This window comes from Anomaloglossus baeobatrachus, chromosome 8 (genome assembly GCF_048569485.1).
Source record: "Anomaloglossus baeobatrachus isolate aAnoBae1 chromosome 8, aAnoBae1.hap1, whole genome shotgun sequence".
Taxonomy (NCBI): Eukaryota; Metazoa; Chordata; class Amphibia; order Anura; family Aromobatidae; genus Anomaloglossus; species Anomaloglossus baeobatrachus.
In genome coordinates this window covers 88,843,616-88,857,156 of record NC_134360.1, presented here as the reverse complement: position 1 = coordinate 88,857,156, position 13,541 = coordinate 88,843,616, and the positions used below count along the sequence as shown (strand labels likewise).

Genomic DNA, 13,541 nt, shown 5'->3' with positions numbered 1-13,541 from the left:
CACAGCGGTACTCAGCAAGCGAAAAGATATAAGTGAACATTGAACATGTAAAACTTGAACTGCATTACTGCTCTATGAAATTTACTTATAAAAATGAAGGTACTTAGCCCATAAATTGGTCAATTCATGAGAGCCTGTCAGTCATGGGAAGGTGTACTTTTTTGGCAGTGCTCTACTATTTTATTTGTGTGTTATGCAGTCATAGCAGCTTGCACCTATTCACACTTTCTTTATTCTGTTTGGAGGTGCTGGTCCGTTTTTTTCTTTGTATTAACTATTGGAGGACTTTGATTACCTCCTTTTGACACTGAGCGGTCCTCCCATCAGCCTAAAGGCCTAGTCACACGCCCCCGTCGTTTGTGCGTCACGCGGCAGGCGGCCAATAGAAGCGGAGGGGCGGAGATGAGCGGGACGTAACATCCCGCCCACCTCCTTCCTTCCATTAAGCCGTCGGGTGCCCCGGGAGGCAGGTAAAGCTAGTGTTCATCGTTCCCGTGGTGTCACACGGAGCAATGTGTGATGCCACGGAAACGATTAACAACCGCTGCCATTTTAATTAAACAATTATATGAAACCTAGCGACGAGTACACGACTCACGATTTGTGAGCGATACTGCGTCGCTAGGAGGTGTCACACGAAACCACGGTATGCCGGATGTGTGTTACGAAAACCGTGACCCCAACGACATATCGCACAATCTATCGTCTCGTGTAAAGCCCCCTTAAGTTAGGGATGTGAAGTGAGAAAAATATAGGCAAAAATTAATTATGTATTCACCCCTTTTGTTATATATAAATGATAAAAGATAAGCTTAAAATTGATATTATAATATAATATATCAAATCTACTTATCACAATATAATATCTTTTAAGCATATTCTGTATATTTATCTTTCAAGCTTGTTTTTATAATTCTTTCACATTTTATGTCTAGTATGTTACCAATTTCATATGCATCAGATCATTCTCATATATACATATATACTTTTACATTCTCAACATGATCATTCATGCAGATTTTTCTCTAATAGTAAAAAAATTGCGGTTACCTTATTTTTTGGTTTATAAGGCGAACTGAATATAAGATGCACCCCAAATTTAGGGGAAAAAAAGTAAATAAAAGGGCGGGTCCGTCTTACAATCCTGTGGTTTCTTACCAGGGGGGATGGCAGCGGTGGTGAATCAGAGTCACAGGAGGCAGGGGCGGTGGTGGAGCAGGTCGATGCTGCAGGTGGTGCGGGCGGGGGGTGTCCCAGATGCTGTGAGGCAGGCAAATTCCAGAAACTAATGGCGGTGAGGACTTCAAAGAAATGGTGCCCGGAGTTGGCGAATGCACAGATTGAGCTATGAGCTCAATGACAATTCGAGATCTCATCTGCGTACGTGCCATCTCTCCTTAAGGACCTGTGCACACTGGAAAATAGAAAATTCCGCAGGCACTGAAAGATTACCGCACCCGCGGTAAAAAAACGCGGCAAACCGCACCCGAAAACCGCACCCGGTTTTACCGCGGTATTGTTTGCGGTATTGCCGCGGTTTTGCCGCGTGCGGGTTGGTACATAATACCACATTGAAAAAAAAAATAATAATTTCCTTCTGAGATAGATAATAGATAGATAAATAGACAGATAGAGGGATAGATAGAGGGATAGATAGATAGAGGGATAGATAGATAGAGGGATAGATAGATAGAGGGATAGATAGATAGAGGGATAGATAGATAGAGGACAGATCGCTGCATTTCTCACGGTCGGTAGTGAGTTCACATTACCGGCCGTGGGAAATGACCGGTAATTACCTCTGCTGTCTCGCTTTGAGGCTGTATTCAGCGCTATGTGTCAGTCACGGCTGGGTGTAAGCAGCGCAGGACCTGTGGATTACGCCGGAGCCGTGGATTAAGTCGGAGCTTTGTTTCGGGAGGGGTTAATAAAAGGGTGAACGAGGCTTATTTGTGTTTTATTTAAAATAAAGGATTTTTCGGTGTATGTGTTTTTTCACTTTACTTACGGGTTGATCATGTCAGCTGTCACATAGACGCTGCCATGATCAAACCTGGAGTTAATGGCGGTGATCCGCCGCCATTAACTCCTTGTATTACCCTGACTGCCACTGCATCATGGCAGCAGGAAGAGCTGGGGACACTCCGGTACTGTTGCATAATGCATGCGACAGTCCCGGGGCAGCTGCGGCTGATATTCTCGGCTGCGGGAGGTGGGAGGGAGGCGGGAGACATTAACCCTGCACATCTCCCTCCCCAGCCTGAGAATACCGGGCCGCTGCTGTGTGCTTACCTCGGCTGGCAGTTAAAAATACAGCGGAGCCCACGTGTTTTGTTTTCTATATTTCCGTTTGATTTCTATGTGTGTTCTATGTGTCTGTGTCTGTGTTCTATGTCTGTGATGTCTGTGTGTGTCTGTGATCTGTGTGTGTTTACTCTCTGCTCAGCTTCCTCTTCCTGTCATAATGACATCACTTCCCTGCAAAACCGCAGGCAAGCGATGTACATTACCGCAGGTAAACCGTGAAGTACCGCAGGGAATAACGCAGGAAAACGCAGTGAACCGCACAGAATTTGCTGCCTGCGTTATTCCCTGTGGGATTTCACGATTACATGGCAGTCAATGGAGTGAAATCCCGCAGCGACGTGTGGAAAAGAATTGACATGCAATTGTTTTTGCTGCGGGAATCCCGCAGCAAAACATGCAGCTGTCAGATTCCGCCTAGTGCGCACAGGATTTTTTTTTCCCATAGGTTTTGCTGGTGATTCACTGCAGAGATGTTATGAACATTTTCTGCAGCGAAACATGCAGCAAATCCGCAGAAAATCCGCGGCAAAATCCGGTAAGTGCGCACAGGGCCTTAGTTCGCTGCTGGGAAATCAATGGGTCAAAGGCGGTGCGTGTGCAAATGAGATCTTGAGCCGAGAGCTCCATCTGCGCACACGCTGCCTCCAGGCGCCATTATTTGAACCCTGGACTGCCGACATTTTCAGGATGCCCCTGCCTCACCGCCTGCCGGACAGGCCCCAGCACAGCCCACCACACAGGCCCCAACACAGCCCGCCGCACAGGCCCCAACACAGCCCGCTGCACAGGCCCCAGCACAGCCTGACGCACAGGCCCCAGCACAGCGCCTGCCTCCTTCGACCGATCTCCACCACCTCCCGGTAAGGTGTATTCAGATTATAAAATGCACCCCTCATTTTTCTCCCAGTTTATTGCATCTTATAATCCGAAAAATACAGTAACATTTATACACTGGAATATTTTCCAAAATGGATGCACATGTACAGGGTCCTCTCATTTTCCCTTCCACTCATGATATTCATGCAATATATTTTCTTTTCTATTATAATGCCACTCGTTTGAACTATCAATCTTTCGTTTCGTATATATGTGGCGCCCCTGAGGCTCCAGTCACCACAGAGGTACTGCACCTCAACCAGAGGTGTGGTGTCCCATTCCCGGGTAAGGAGAGGTTCACAAATCGGTATACGCACAGACACACTCTTAATTTAGCAGCACCCCCTTCAAGCTGTATTGTCTTCCAGTCTGGAGGTGGAGTTTAGTTAGTGGGAGCAAACTGTAGAACGTTAGTCAGTCAGAAAGTGGACGCAGAGGAGAACGGACCTGGAGTCTGAAGCTGCAAAGCTCGTCCCAGCATCAGGAGAAAAGGGGTCCTAGACCCACGGGAGGTGTGCAATGCACCCGTGGACTCATTTGCACAGCTGGTATACTGGTGTGGAGGGACTTGGCCGCATAGGGGACCGGCCCCTCAACTAGTGGAGAACTACAAGGCTCAGCTAGCAAACTGGAGGCTAAGGCTAATGTGAAGCCCCTCTCACCTGCAGGTCGCCTCAGGGTCTTCACGGGCTGGAAATCTTCCGGCAACAGGTACGTCAGGTTTACTTCAATTGGGAATCGTGACGCCACTCTCGGTAATTGTGGTCAGGGGGTGACTGCCACTGCAGTTTAGAGAGCGTCTGGGGCTGATGGTAAATGCAGTCTGGTGTTCTGGCCTCCTGAGAGTGAGGCTGGCCCCAGGGGCTCAGGTGTAAGTGTGTAGTACCACAGGTCGCAGAAGAACTCACACACAGGCAGCAATGTCTTTCAGGGTTTTTACTCACTTTCAGTTGGTAGTTGTGAGACAACCTGGGTTGATGCTATGATGAACCAGGTGGAACCAGGTTTCCCTCAAGCTGATTTAGGGGTGACTGCTGACTCGCCTTCCTGCACCTTTGTTTCGGACCACCTCTGACTTGAAGTATATCATGGGATGCATCCAGGGAAGTTGCTATTGCCTTTCTCCCCTTTCTAACCCGTTTGTTGACAGCGTGGACCAAGGATAAGATGGCTCCAGGCTCGATCCTCCTTATGGGTCCCCTCGTTGCTGCTGATGCTGTGGGTTCTGTGTTGGTTGGCGTGGAACCTGTAATCCCACCGCCTACAGGATTTAGCAGCCCATTAAATGGATATCTGGCTCTAGGGACCTGTACCCTGTGTGTGCATTCATTACCAGGAGGCCCCGTACTCGACTCCTTACAGCTCTCCTTCTTCGGGTGTCTTTCAGTCTGACTTGGTGGTAATGTTCTCCCCCGCCAGCAGCCACTGCACGTGCAGGGTCCGACAGTTTTCAGCTCTTCGGCCCTACACTTCAGACATGGCTGCTCCACTCCTTCTCCTCTGACTGCCACTGCAGAAACCTCCTCCCAGCTTCACTACAGCACCACACTAACTGAGATGCGAGGGCTATGCCCCCTTCCTGGGTCTTCCCAGGGGTCCCCTCTAATGTGTGTGTGTGTCCTGGTCAAAGGGTGCTTGTATGTGTCCACACCCTACTCAGCCTTTGGGATTACCTGTTTGTACTGACCCAGGCGTGGGTGCAATACTCAGTGGTGCCTGACCAGGTCAAAAAACATCATAAAACATCATAAAACATTGTAAACATTCCAAGTACCATTTTTCACCACCCACCAACCACAAGTCCATTACTTACCCAAAACCCTCTTAGGAGGCAGGTCACCGATCCTTTTAGCAACCAGGTCTGGGCCATCTGTTTCCCCAGACCTTTCCTCCAATCTTCCTCTACTTGGGATGGTGGTAAAAGGTAGGCCCCATAAACAGGCATACCCGCTTCCACGTGGTGGAGAGCCAGGCCCTATAAACATGTGTGCTCCCTTGTCGTAGGCGAGCCAGGCCCCATAAACAGGCATATTCTTAGCTTTTGGACAGCAAGCGCCATCACAGGCGTGCTTCCTGGTGGTGCAGAGCCAGGCCCCATAAACAGGCGTGCTCTGAGTTGGTACCGCTGGAGTAACTACATACACTGCGAGAGTTTGTGGCTATAGCCAGTTCATAGCCTTATGGTCCTTTAGTAGAAATGCACAAAACCAGGTGCTTAAAACATGTAGAACACTTCTCACAACAGTACTTGTGGGCACATTATCTTGAACTTTAACGTTGCTGTAACTTCAAAACTGGTAGAACGTCTCTTTACTTTTCATCACTGGGATCAAACAGAACTGTGTCTTTCTGAATCAGGGTTTGGCGCTACGATGCACTGAAACCTGGAAGTTGGTTCCGGAGCAATTTGGGTTTGCTGTGGTTGCTGTGCTTGCTGAGCTGGCTGTGCTTGTGTGACACCCTGGACTAGCCAGGTAGTCACAAACACAACATCTCACACACCCCCACCCCTGGATAGTCAACAACAGTCAAACAAAATCCTTGTTGCCGTCCTCCAAGCTTGATGTCCACACCAGGTGGGGCGGAGCCAGGCGGTTGGCCCCACCCACCGAGGAGTTCACAGGCCTGGAGGCGGGGAAAAGTAGATAGTTCAGTTTGGAGTTGAAAGTTACAGGAGAAAAACTGTTGGTGTCTGAGTAGGAGCCCAGGCACGTACAGCAAGGTCGGCAGACGGTGGTGGCCGTCTGCAGGAGTGATGCAGGTCAGCGGAACCGGAGGACCGGGGACGGGTGGTGGCCCGCCGGTACCGAGCCGGGGAGCAGATCTGTACCAAGCACAAAGGCAGGGCCATCAGACCCCGGCCAGGCTAGGAGCCGCCGAAAACGGTCAAATCCCATAGTGACCGGGACCCCAGGGGTTCCCTCACACCCAAGACCCGACAGAAGGCAACATGCCACACAGTGAGGATAAAAAGCCACCGCCATAGACTAGAGATCCAAGGGCCAGCGACTGCGAGCAAAACGGGCTCCTTCGGTACATACACGCCGGGGAGCGGACTACCAGTGGGAAACCATTGGAGTCAATACATTCTACAATGGTTCAGGGAAAGACAGCCACCATCAACCTGTCTGGGGAGAGCAAAGACACTGCAGCCGGCTGCGGGACCCGTCCATCCAGCCGTTTGGTTTACCAGAGACTCTGTGAATCTGTGCCTGAGTGAGTACAACAGTGCTATCTGGCACTGCGCTGCGCTGCCCTGCAACCCTGCACCGCGACCCTACTGCCTCCCCGTACCACCACCGGGCCCCGGCATCACCAACCCCTACCCACGGAGGGGAAACCAACACCTAGCTGCTCCCCGCCATCATTCCTGGGAATCCCGTCACGAGCAGCGGTGGTGCCCACTATCACCATGACCCGGGGGTGGCGTCACGAACTATCTCCCAAAAACCGCCCAACACCCCTTTTCACTCGGGGGCGAGGAGTGCTGCTCGAGTCCCCGGGTCCGGTCCACCGCTCGAGCCACCGAGCAGCAGCAGCCCCGGACCCGAGCGTAGCAAGAGCAGCCCCTCCGCCCGCGACACTTGCTGAGTTTGCTGTGCTGGCTGAGCTGGCTGTGCTTGCTGAGCTTGCTGAGCTTGCTGTGCTTGCTGAGCTGGCTGTGCTTGCTGAGCTTGTTGTGGTGATGACCTTAGGGACTGGGTGGAAGCTGCAGGGCTGTAGCTGGAGCTCTTCGGGCGTGGTACCACGTCTAGGGCAAACCAGCCCCTTTCACCCATGTGCCTGGTGAATTCAACGAGGTCTCCCATACGTAGGTCTCGACCAGGGTGTCCTCTGGGCAGGTGGGACCGGACATCCCTTCTGGACACAAAGATGCCCTCCTTGACACCAGCCTCCACAATAAAGCCATAGCCAATATTTAGATTAAATTCTTCTACCACCCCACAGTGGAGAGGACCTCGGGTCTGAAACACGGTCTGCCGCAGGGACTTCTTTTCTTGTAAATCCCTGGCCTCCACTCTTTCTTTTTCTGGGGAAGGCTGCACAGGGGGGTGCCTTGCTCTCACGTGGCGCTGTCCTCTGCTGGCTGGTCTTCTCATCACCGCCACCTCGCTGTCTGCGGGCTCCCAGGTCACACTCATGCTGGGCATGAAGACATCCAATGTTTCCTCTTCAGCAGGGGGTGTTGTAACCTCTTCCTAGTGGTGGTGGGACAACAGCGCAACCTTTGGGCCCCCCTTACTTTCAAAGGGTGCTGCGTCCCCCTGCATCCATCTGGGGATCGTTACTTCAGCCTCCAGGCCTCTCATCCTCCCCCTTAGTGGTGCTGGGCACTCCTCCGGTTATTCCGGCAGCAGCTCTAGGGATGGGTTTCATTTGCTGGCCAGGGCGGTGGGCTGCTCTCTGGCATGAAGAGTGCTGGGACCGCTCCGGGTCCGGATGACTGCCTGGGGACCAAGTACTTGTCCACCAGGTGGGCGGGAAACCGAGCCTTCAGGTCTTGTTTCAGTTGCACCAATTCTTCGGCCACTTCTGGCGGGAAGGTAGAGGTGGCATCCCCAGTCAGGGACTGGGGCGCTGCGACCGCTTCTGGTTTGGGGGTAGAAATAGAAGGCGTTGCGGCCTGGTCTGATCTGGCCGGGCACAGCGTTGCTGTGGCCTGGTCTGGTCTGGCCAGACGGGACGTTGCTGCGGCCTGGTCTGGTCTAGCCGGATGGGACGTTGCTGCTGCCTGGTCTGGTCTGGCCGGGACATTGCTGCGGCCACGTCTGGTCTGGCCAGATGTGGCGTGGCTGCACTAGACGTTGCAGCAGGGGTCACAGCGGGAACCGCGGCAGGGATTGCCTCTGGTAGCAGCGCCGGTGGGTTCAGCACACCCAAGCAGGCAGGGGCAGCGTGGGACTCATCCAAAGGCATCAGCAAGGGGGTCTGGGTGGTCACTTATCGGCACGGCACTTGTCGCGCGGTCCACCTCTTGTAGGCCCGAACTGCTGCAGCCATCTCCCATAGCTCCGTGTGCCACTCCATCACTTGCTGCATGATCTGAGCTTGCACCCTGTCACAGAACTGGGCAAGCTCCCAGTCCCACCAGGCAGCCTGGTTCTGGCTCGCTGCTCGCAGACGCCATCCTCTCATGCTCACTAGGTTCTGGTCACGCTGCAGCCTAAGTTTCGTTTTCTGCACTTGACTAGAACATTCTTGGCGTTCAGGGTCAGATTCGCCCCCATCTTCTCTGTGCATTCCACATGAGCGCTTCAGGAGTTCTTCGATAGCCACACCTCTTCGTGGGCGGTTATTCTTCTTGCGCGGGCTACTGTTGTTTCTTGGCGCGCTTTCTGAGGTGGCAATATGGCGGCATTTCAAATTTTTCAAGCGGACCGCCAAGGCGTACGGTCACCTGTCTTAACAGGTCTAGTCCTTATCCTGTTCGTGATGCCAGATGTGAAGCCCCTCTCACCTGCAGGTCCCCTCCGGGTCTTCACATGCTGGAAATCTTCCGGCAACAGGTATGTCAGGTTAACTTCAATGGGAATCGTGACGCCACTCTCGGTAATTGCGGTCAGTGGGTGACCGCCACTGCAGTTTAGAGAGCGTCTGGGGCTGATGGTAAATGCAGTCTGGTGTTCTGGCCTCCCGAGAGTGAGGCTGGCCCCAGGGGCTCAGGTGTAAGGGTATGTGCGCACGTTGCTTTTTACCTTCTTTTTACCTGCTTTTTTGCTGCTTTTTCTTCTGCGCTGTTTAATGCCAAAATGGATGTGTTCTTCTATTCAAGCAAAGTCTATGGGAATTTGGGTTTCTTGCTCACACTATGTTGTTCAAAATGCTGCCTTTTTGTGGCAGAACTTTGGTCAAAAACTCAGCTTTTCAAAGAAGCAACATGTCAATTGTTTTTGCCATTTGGGTTTTGCACTGCAAAGCTGAGTTTTTGACCAAAGTTCTGCCACAAAAAGGCAGCATTTTGAACAACATAGTGTGAACAAGAAACCCAAATTCCCATAGACTTTGCTTGAATAGAAGAACACATCCATTTTGGCATTAAACAGCGCAGAAGAAAAAGCAGCAAAAAAGCAAGTAAAAAGCAGGTAAAAAGCAACGTGCGCACATACCCTAAGTGTGTAGTACTACAGGTCGTAGAAGAACTCACACACAGGCAGCAATGTCTTTCAGGGTTTTTACTCACTTTCAGTTGGTAGATGTGGGACAACCCGGGCAATGCTATGATGAACCAGGTGGAACCAGGTATCCCTCAGGCTGATATAGGGGTGACTGCTGACTCGCCTTCCTGCACCTTTGTTTCGAACCACCCCTGACTTGAAGTATATCGTGGGATACGCTACTGCCTTTCTCCCCTTTCTGACCCGTCTGTTGACAGCATGGACCAAGGATAAGATGGCTCCAGGCTCGATCCTCCTTATGGGTCCCCTCGTTGCTGTTGATGCTGCGGGTTCTGTGTTGGTTGGCGTGAAACCTGTAATCCCACCGCCTACAGGATTTAGCAGTCCATTAAATGGATATCTGGCTCTAGGGACCTGTACCCTGTGTGTGCATTCATTACCAGGAGTCCCCGTACTCGATTCCTTACTGATCTCCTTCTTCAGGTGTCTTTCAGTCTGACTTGGTGGTAATGTTCTCTCCCGCCAGCAGCCACTGCACGTGCAGGGTCTGACAGTGTTCCGCTCTTCAACCCTACACTTCAGACACGGCTGCTCCACTCCTTCTCCTCTGACTGCCACTGCACAACCCTCCTCCCAGCTTCACTACAGCACCACACTAACTGAGATGAGAGGGCTATGCCCCCTTCCTGGGTCTGCTCAGGGGTCCCCTCTAATGTGTGTGTGTGTCCTGGTCAAAGGGTGCCTGTATGTGTCCACACCCTACTCAGCCTTTGGGATTACCTGTTTGTACTGACCCAGGCGTGGGTGCAATACTCAGTGGTGCCTGACCAGGTCCGGGGCGCCACACTACTGCAAGTACCGAAGCTACATCCGCACACATCCAGTGAAAAAGTGAAAAGGTGACCACATAAGACAAGGGACAAGGGAAAATAGAAACTCATAAAAGGATCTGCAGGCACTGGCTCAGGGCTCTGTATGTGAGGCGCGGGGCAGGTGGGAGAGGCCAGCGCAGAATGACGACCAGGAAAGGAAGACAGAAGGGTGTACCGGGTTGTGCCTCCGAACTGAGGATCAGCTGGGGCCCATTACAGCAGAACTCAGCACTCCGAAGGCAGCATTTGACCGTCCAGACGTGTTAATCTGGAACTCTTATCTGTGAGTAAAGACCTTGTTAATGCATCCCTGTGTTGCCCAGTTATTGCCTGCACCTCTGGCCCTGTACCCCGCCATTTATCGACAACCCCACCTTCAGTCCTGGGACTAATCTACCTGTGGAGAGCTACACCAACTATGCTGCATCACCATCGACCCCAGGGGTTACTGAATAGCAGCGGCGGCAGCAATCATGTTGCCGCATACCACAGGTAGCATCAGGAACTGTTTCCCCTTGTAAATAACCCCCCACCTCACTTTAAACGACACCGCCAGGGTCACGGAGCCGTGCCCTGCTGCCGTGACATCCCAGAAACGTCACTGGTCCGGTAACGAGTAACCCCAGGTTCTGGTGGGGCGTGTCATATATATAAAATACAAATGTCTATCTCCTTCCTAACCACAATACCAAATATTCATAGATATAATCACTCCACCTCTTCTGCCAGTATACTAGTTTTTATTGCTCCTTCTGCTTTCTTTCCACAGTCCAAGATGTAATTTTCCTTGAACAACCCCCCCCTTCCCCCTTGATAATTGCTCCGGGATAATCTTTTTCACTTAAAGGGAACCTGTCAGCAGAAATTTCGCAATAAACCTAAAAGATTCCCCTTCTGCAGCTCCTGGGCTGCATTCTGGAAAGGTTCCTGTTGCTATTGTGCCCCCTTTGAGACCTAAATAAATACTTTATAAAGTCTTACCTTTTTGTATGCAAATGTTTTTTATGGCCACTGGGGCGGGCTGTCTTGCGTCCATTATTCGCCTCCTGCCGCTTTACGCCGTCCCCCATTGCTCATTTCCATACATGAGGATGTTGCCCAGTGCTCCCGAGGTCTCGCGCATGTTATGCCTGCGGTAATAGATGACGTGGGTTCATATGGCCAGCGCTTTGTCACGCTTCCCGGTCCCCGGGCCCCGCTCTCCGGTCCCCGTGCCCTGCACTCCGGTCCCCGTGGTTCGCTCCCCGGTTCCCGCCGGCGTCCCCTGCTCACCACCCCGGTTCCGGTCCCGTCCTCCGCGCCTGCACCCTCCTTGTTTCCTGCTCCCCGCTCCCGGCGCTCCTCTGCGACATGGGACACACAGCCGGGCGCTCCTGCTTCCTCCTCACCGTTTCCTGGACTGGCTTCTGGCACACGGGCCTCGCGCATGCGCATTAGGGCGCGCGCGCGGTCATTGACCCTCTCTTAAAGGGCCAGCACCCAGAAACAGGAAATTGCATAGACAGGTACAGGGTATATTAGGTTTCTCTTTCCTGGTGGGCGGGGCCTGTTCTACGTGTTTAGCAAGCTAGTGTTCAGGTCCCCGTATTGCTTTACCCTGTGCTTTGCCCTGTATTAACCCTGTCTGTCTCGCAGAGCCTTTCCTGCCACGCCAGCCGCTCCGAACCAAATCCATCCCTGGACCCTGACGGTGACTTCGGCGGATGTTCCACCACCTCTGCAGCTCCGCCAGTCTCCAGTCCCTGGCTCCGTTCGGTGACCCGCCCCATCGCTCAGCAGGTTCCGGATTCCACTTGACCCTACAACCCGGCCTCGGACCCTGAGCCTCGTCACCCGGACTACCGTCCAGAACTCCGTGGGTTCAGCAACATACACCTTTCCTGCTCCTCTATGGACTGTCTGGCTACCAATAGTGCTTCGGCTGCCGTGCATCAGGACCCTCTGGCGGGGTGACCGGCCTGGCTGCCTCCTCAGGGGAAACCGGTGTACGGTCCAGAGTTTCCACCACCCGGACGTAACAGCTAGAACAGGCCATGAATCCCGCCGAAGCACTAGCGGCCTTGCAGCAGGAACTCACACGACAGCGCGAGACCCAGACCCGCATGCTGTCCTTCATGTCTTCTGTGGATACTCGCCTGAATACGCTACAAGCAACGGCCACGTCCTTGGCATCTCAGGTGTCCACTGTGCAATCCACGGCCGCAGCTCCCGTGGCAGCCTCCTCGGATACTTCCAAACTTCGTTTGGCCTCACCACCCCGGTACGCCGGAGATCCCAAGACCTGCAGGGGATTCATAAATCAATGCTCCCTCAATTTCAAGCTGCTGCCGCACCTTTTTGCCTCTGACCAAGCCAAGGTCGCGTTCATGATGTCCCATCTAGAGGGAGAGGCACTGGCCTGGATGAACCCCTTGTGGGAGAAGGAGGATCCGGTAACCGCCAACATCCAGGAGTTCCTGCAGGCTTTTCGTGGCACCTTTGACGAGCCCGAACGCGCCTCCGCGTCTGCCTCATCCCTCCTCCGGCTACGTCAGGGGACTCTGACGGTGGGCCAATATGCTATACGTTTTCGCACCTTGGCTTCGGAATTAGGGTGGAACAATGAGGCTCTAACCGCCGCCTTCTGGGAAGGACTCTCGGGTCGTATTAAAGATGAGCTGGCTGGTCGTGACGTGCCTTCCACCCTGGATGCCCTGATTGATCTAGCGACTCGAGTGGATCTTCGCTTTCAGGAACGAGCCAAAGAGGTGTCCCGCGAGAGGCGTCCGATAAGGCACTCCTCCCCACCACAGAAGTCCATCGCTCCCCAGTCGGCGTCACCTGGCGCGTCTACTATCGAGCCCATGCAGATTGACCGCCTGAGGCAGTCTGAGCAACGCAGAGCAGAACGACTAGCAAAGGGTCTCTGCTTCTACTGCGGTGATGGCACACACCTGCTACGCTCTTGTCCCGAGAAGCCGGGAAACTCCAAAGCCTAGGCTTGGTAGGAGAGGCCACCCTAGGTGCTGGGACTCTCTCAGACTCCGTTACATGGACTGTTCAAGTCACTACAGAAGAGACCCGGTTCACGGCAGAGGCGTATCTCGATTCCGGAGCAGCAGGCAACTTCATCCAGCAGGCCACAGTGGATAAGTACCAGGTGCCTGTTCTCCCACTGGAAAAACCGCTGGTGATCGCCTCTGTAGATGGGAGACCCCTCTCTGACATCGTCTCACTGATCACCAAGCCTGTGGACTTACGGATCGGTGCCCTGCACACCGAGAAGATCACCTTCTACGTCCTCCCGCGCATGTCTCATCAGATCCTGCTGGGACTCCCATGGTAACGGGCACACGAACCGTCGGTCAGCTGGAGTACAGGTGAAATTACC

The 13,541-nt window shown here is 53.0% G+C and overlaps 1 protein-coding gene across 1 annotated transcript in view; it reads right to left on the bottom strand.

Annotated features, from left to right (window-relative positions):
* MEI1 (meiotic double-stranded break formation protein 1) overlaps positions 1–13,541 on the bottom strand; it is a 902,984-nt gene that overhangs the window by 116,330 nt on the left and 773,113 nt on the right. The window lies entirely within an intron of this gene.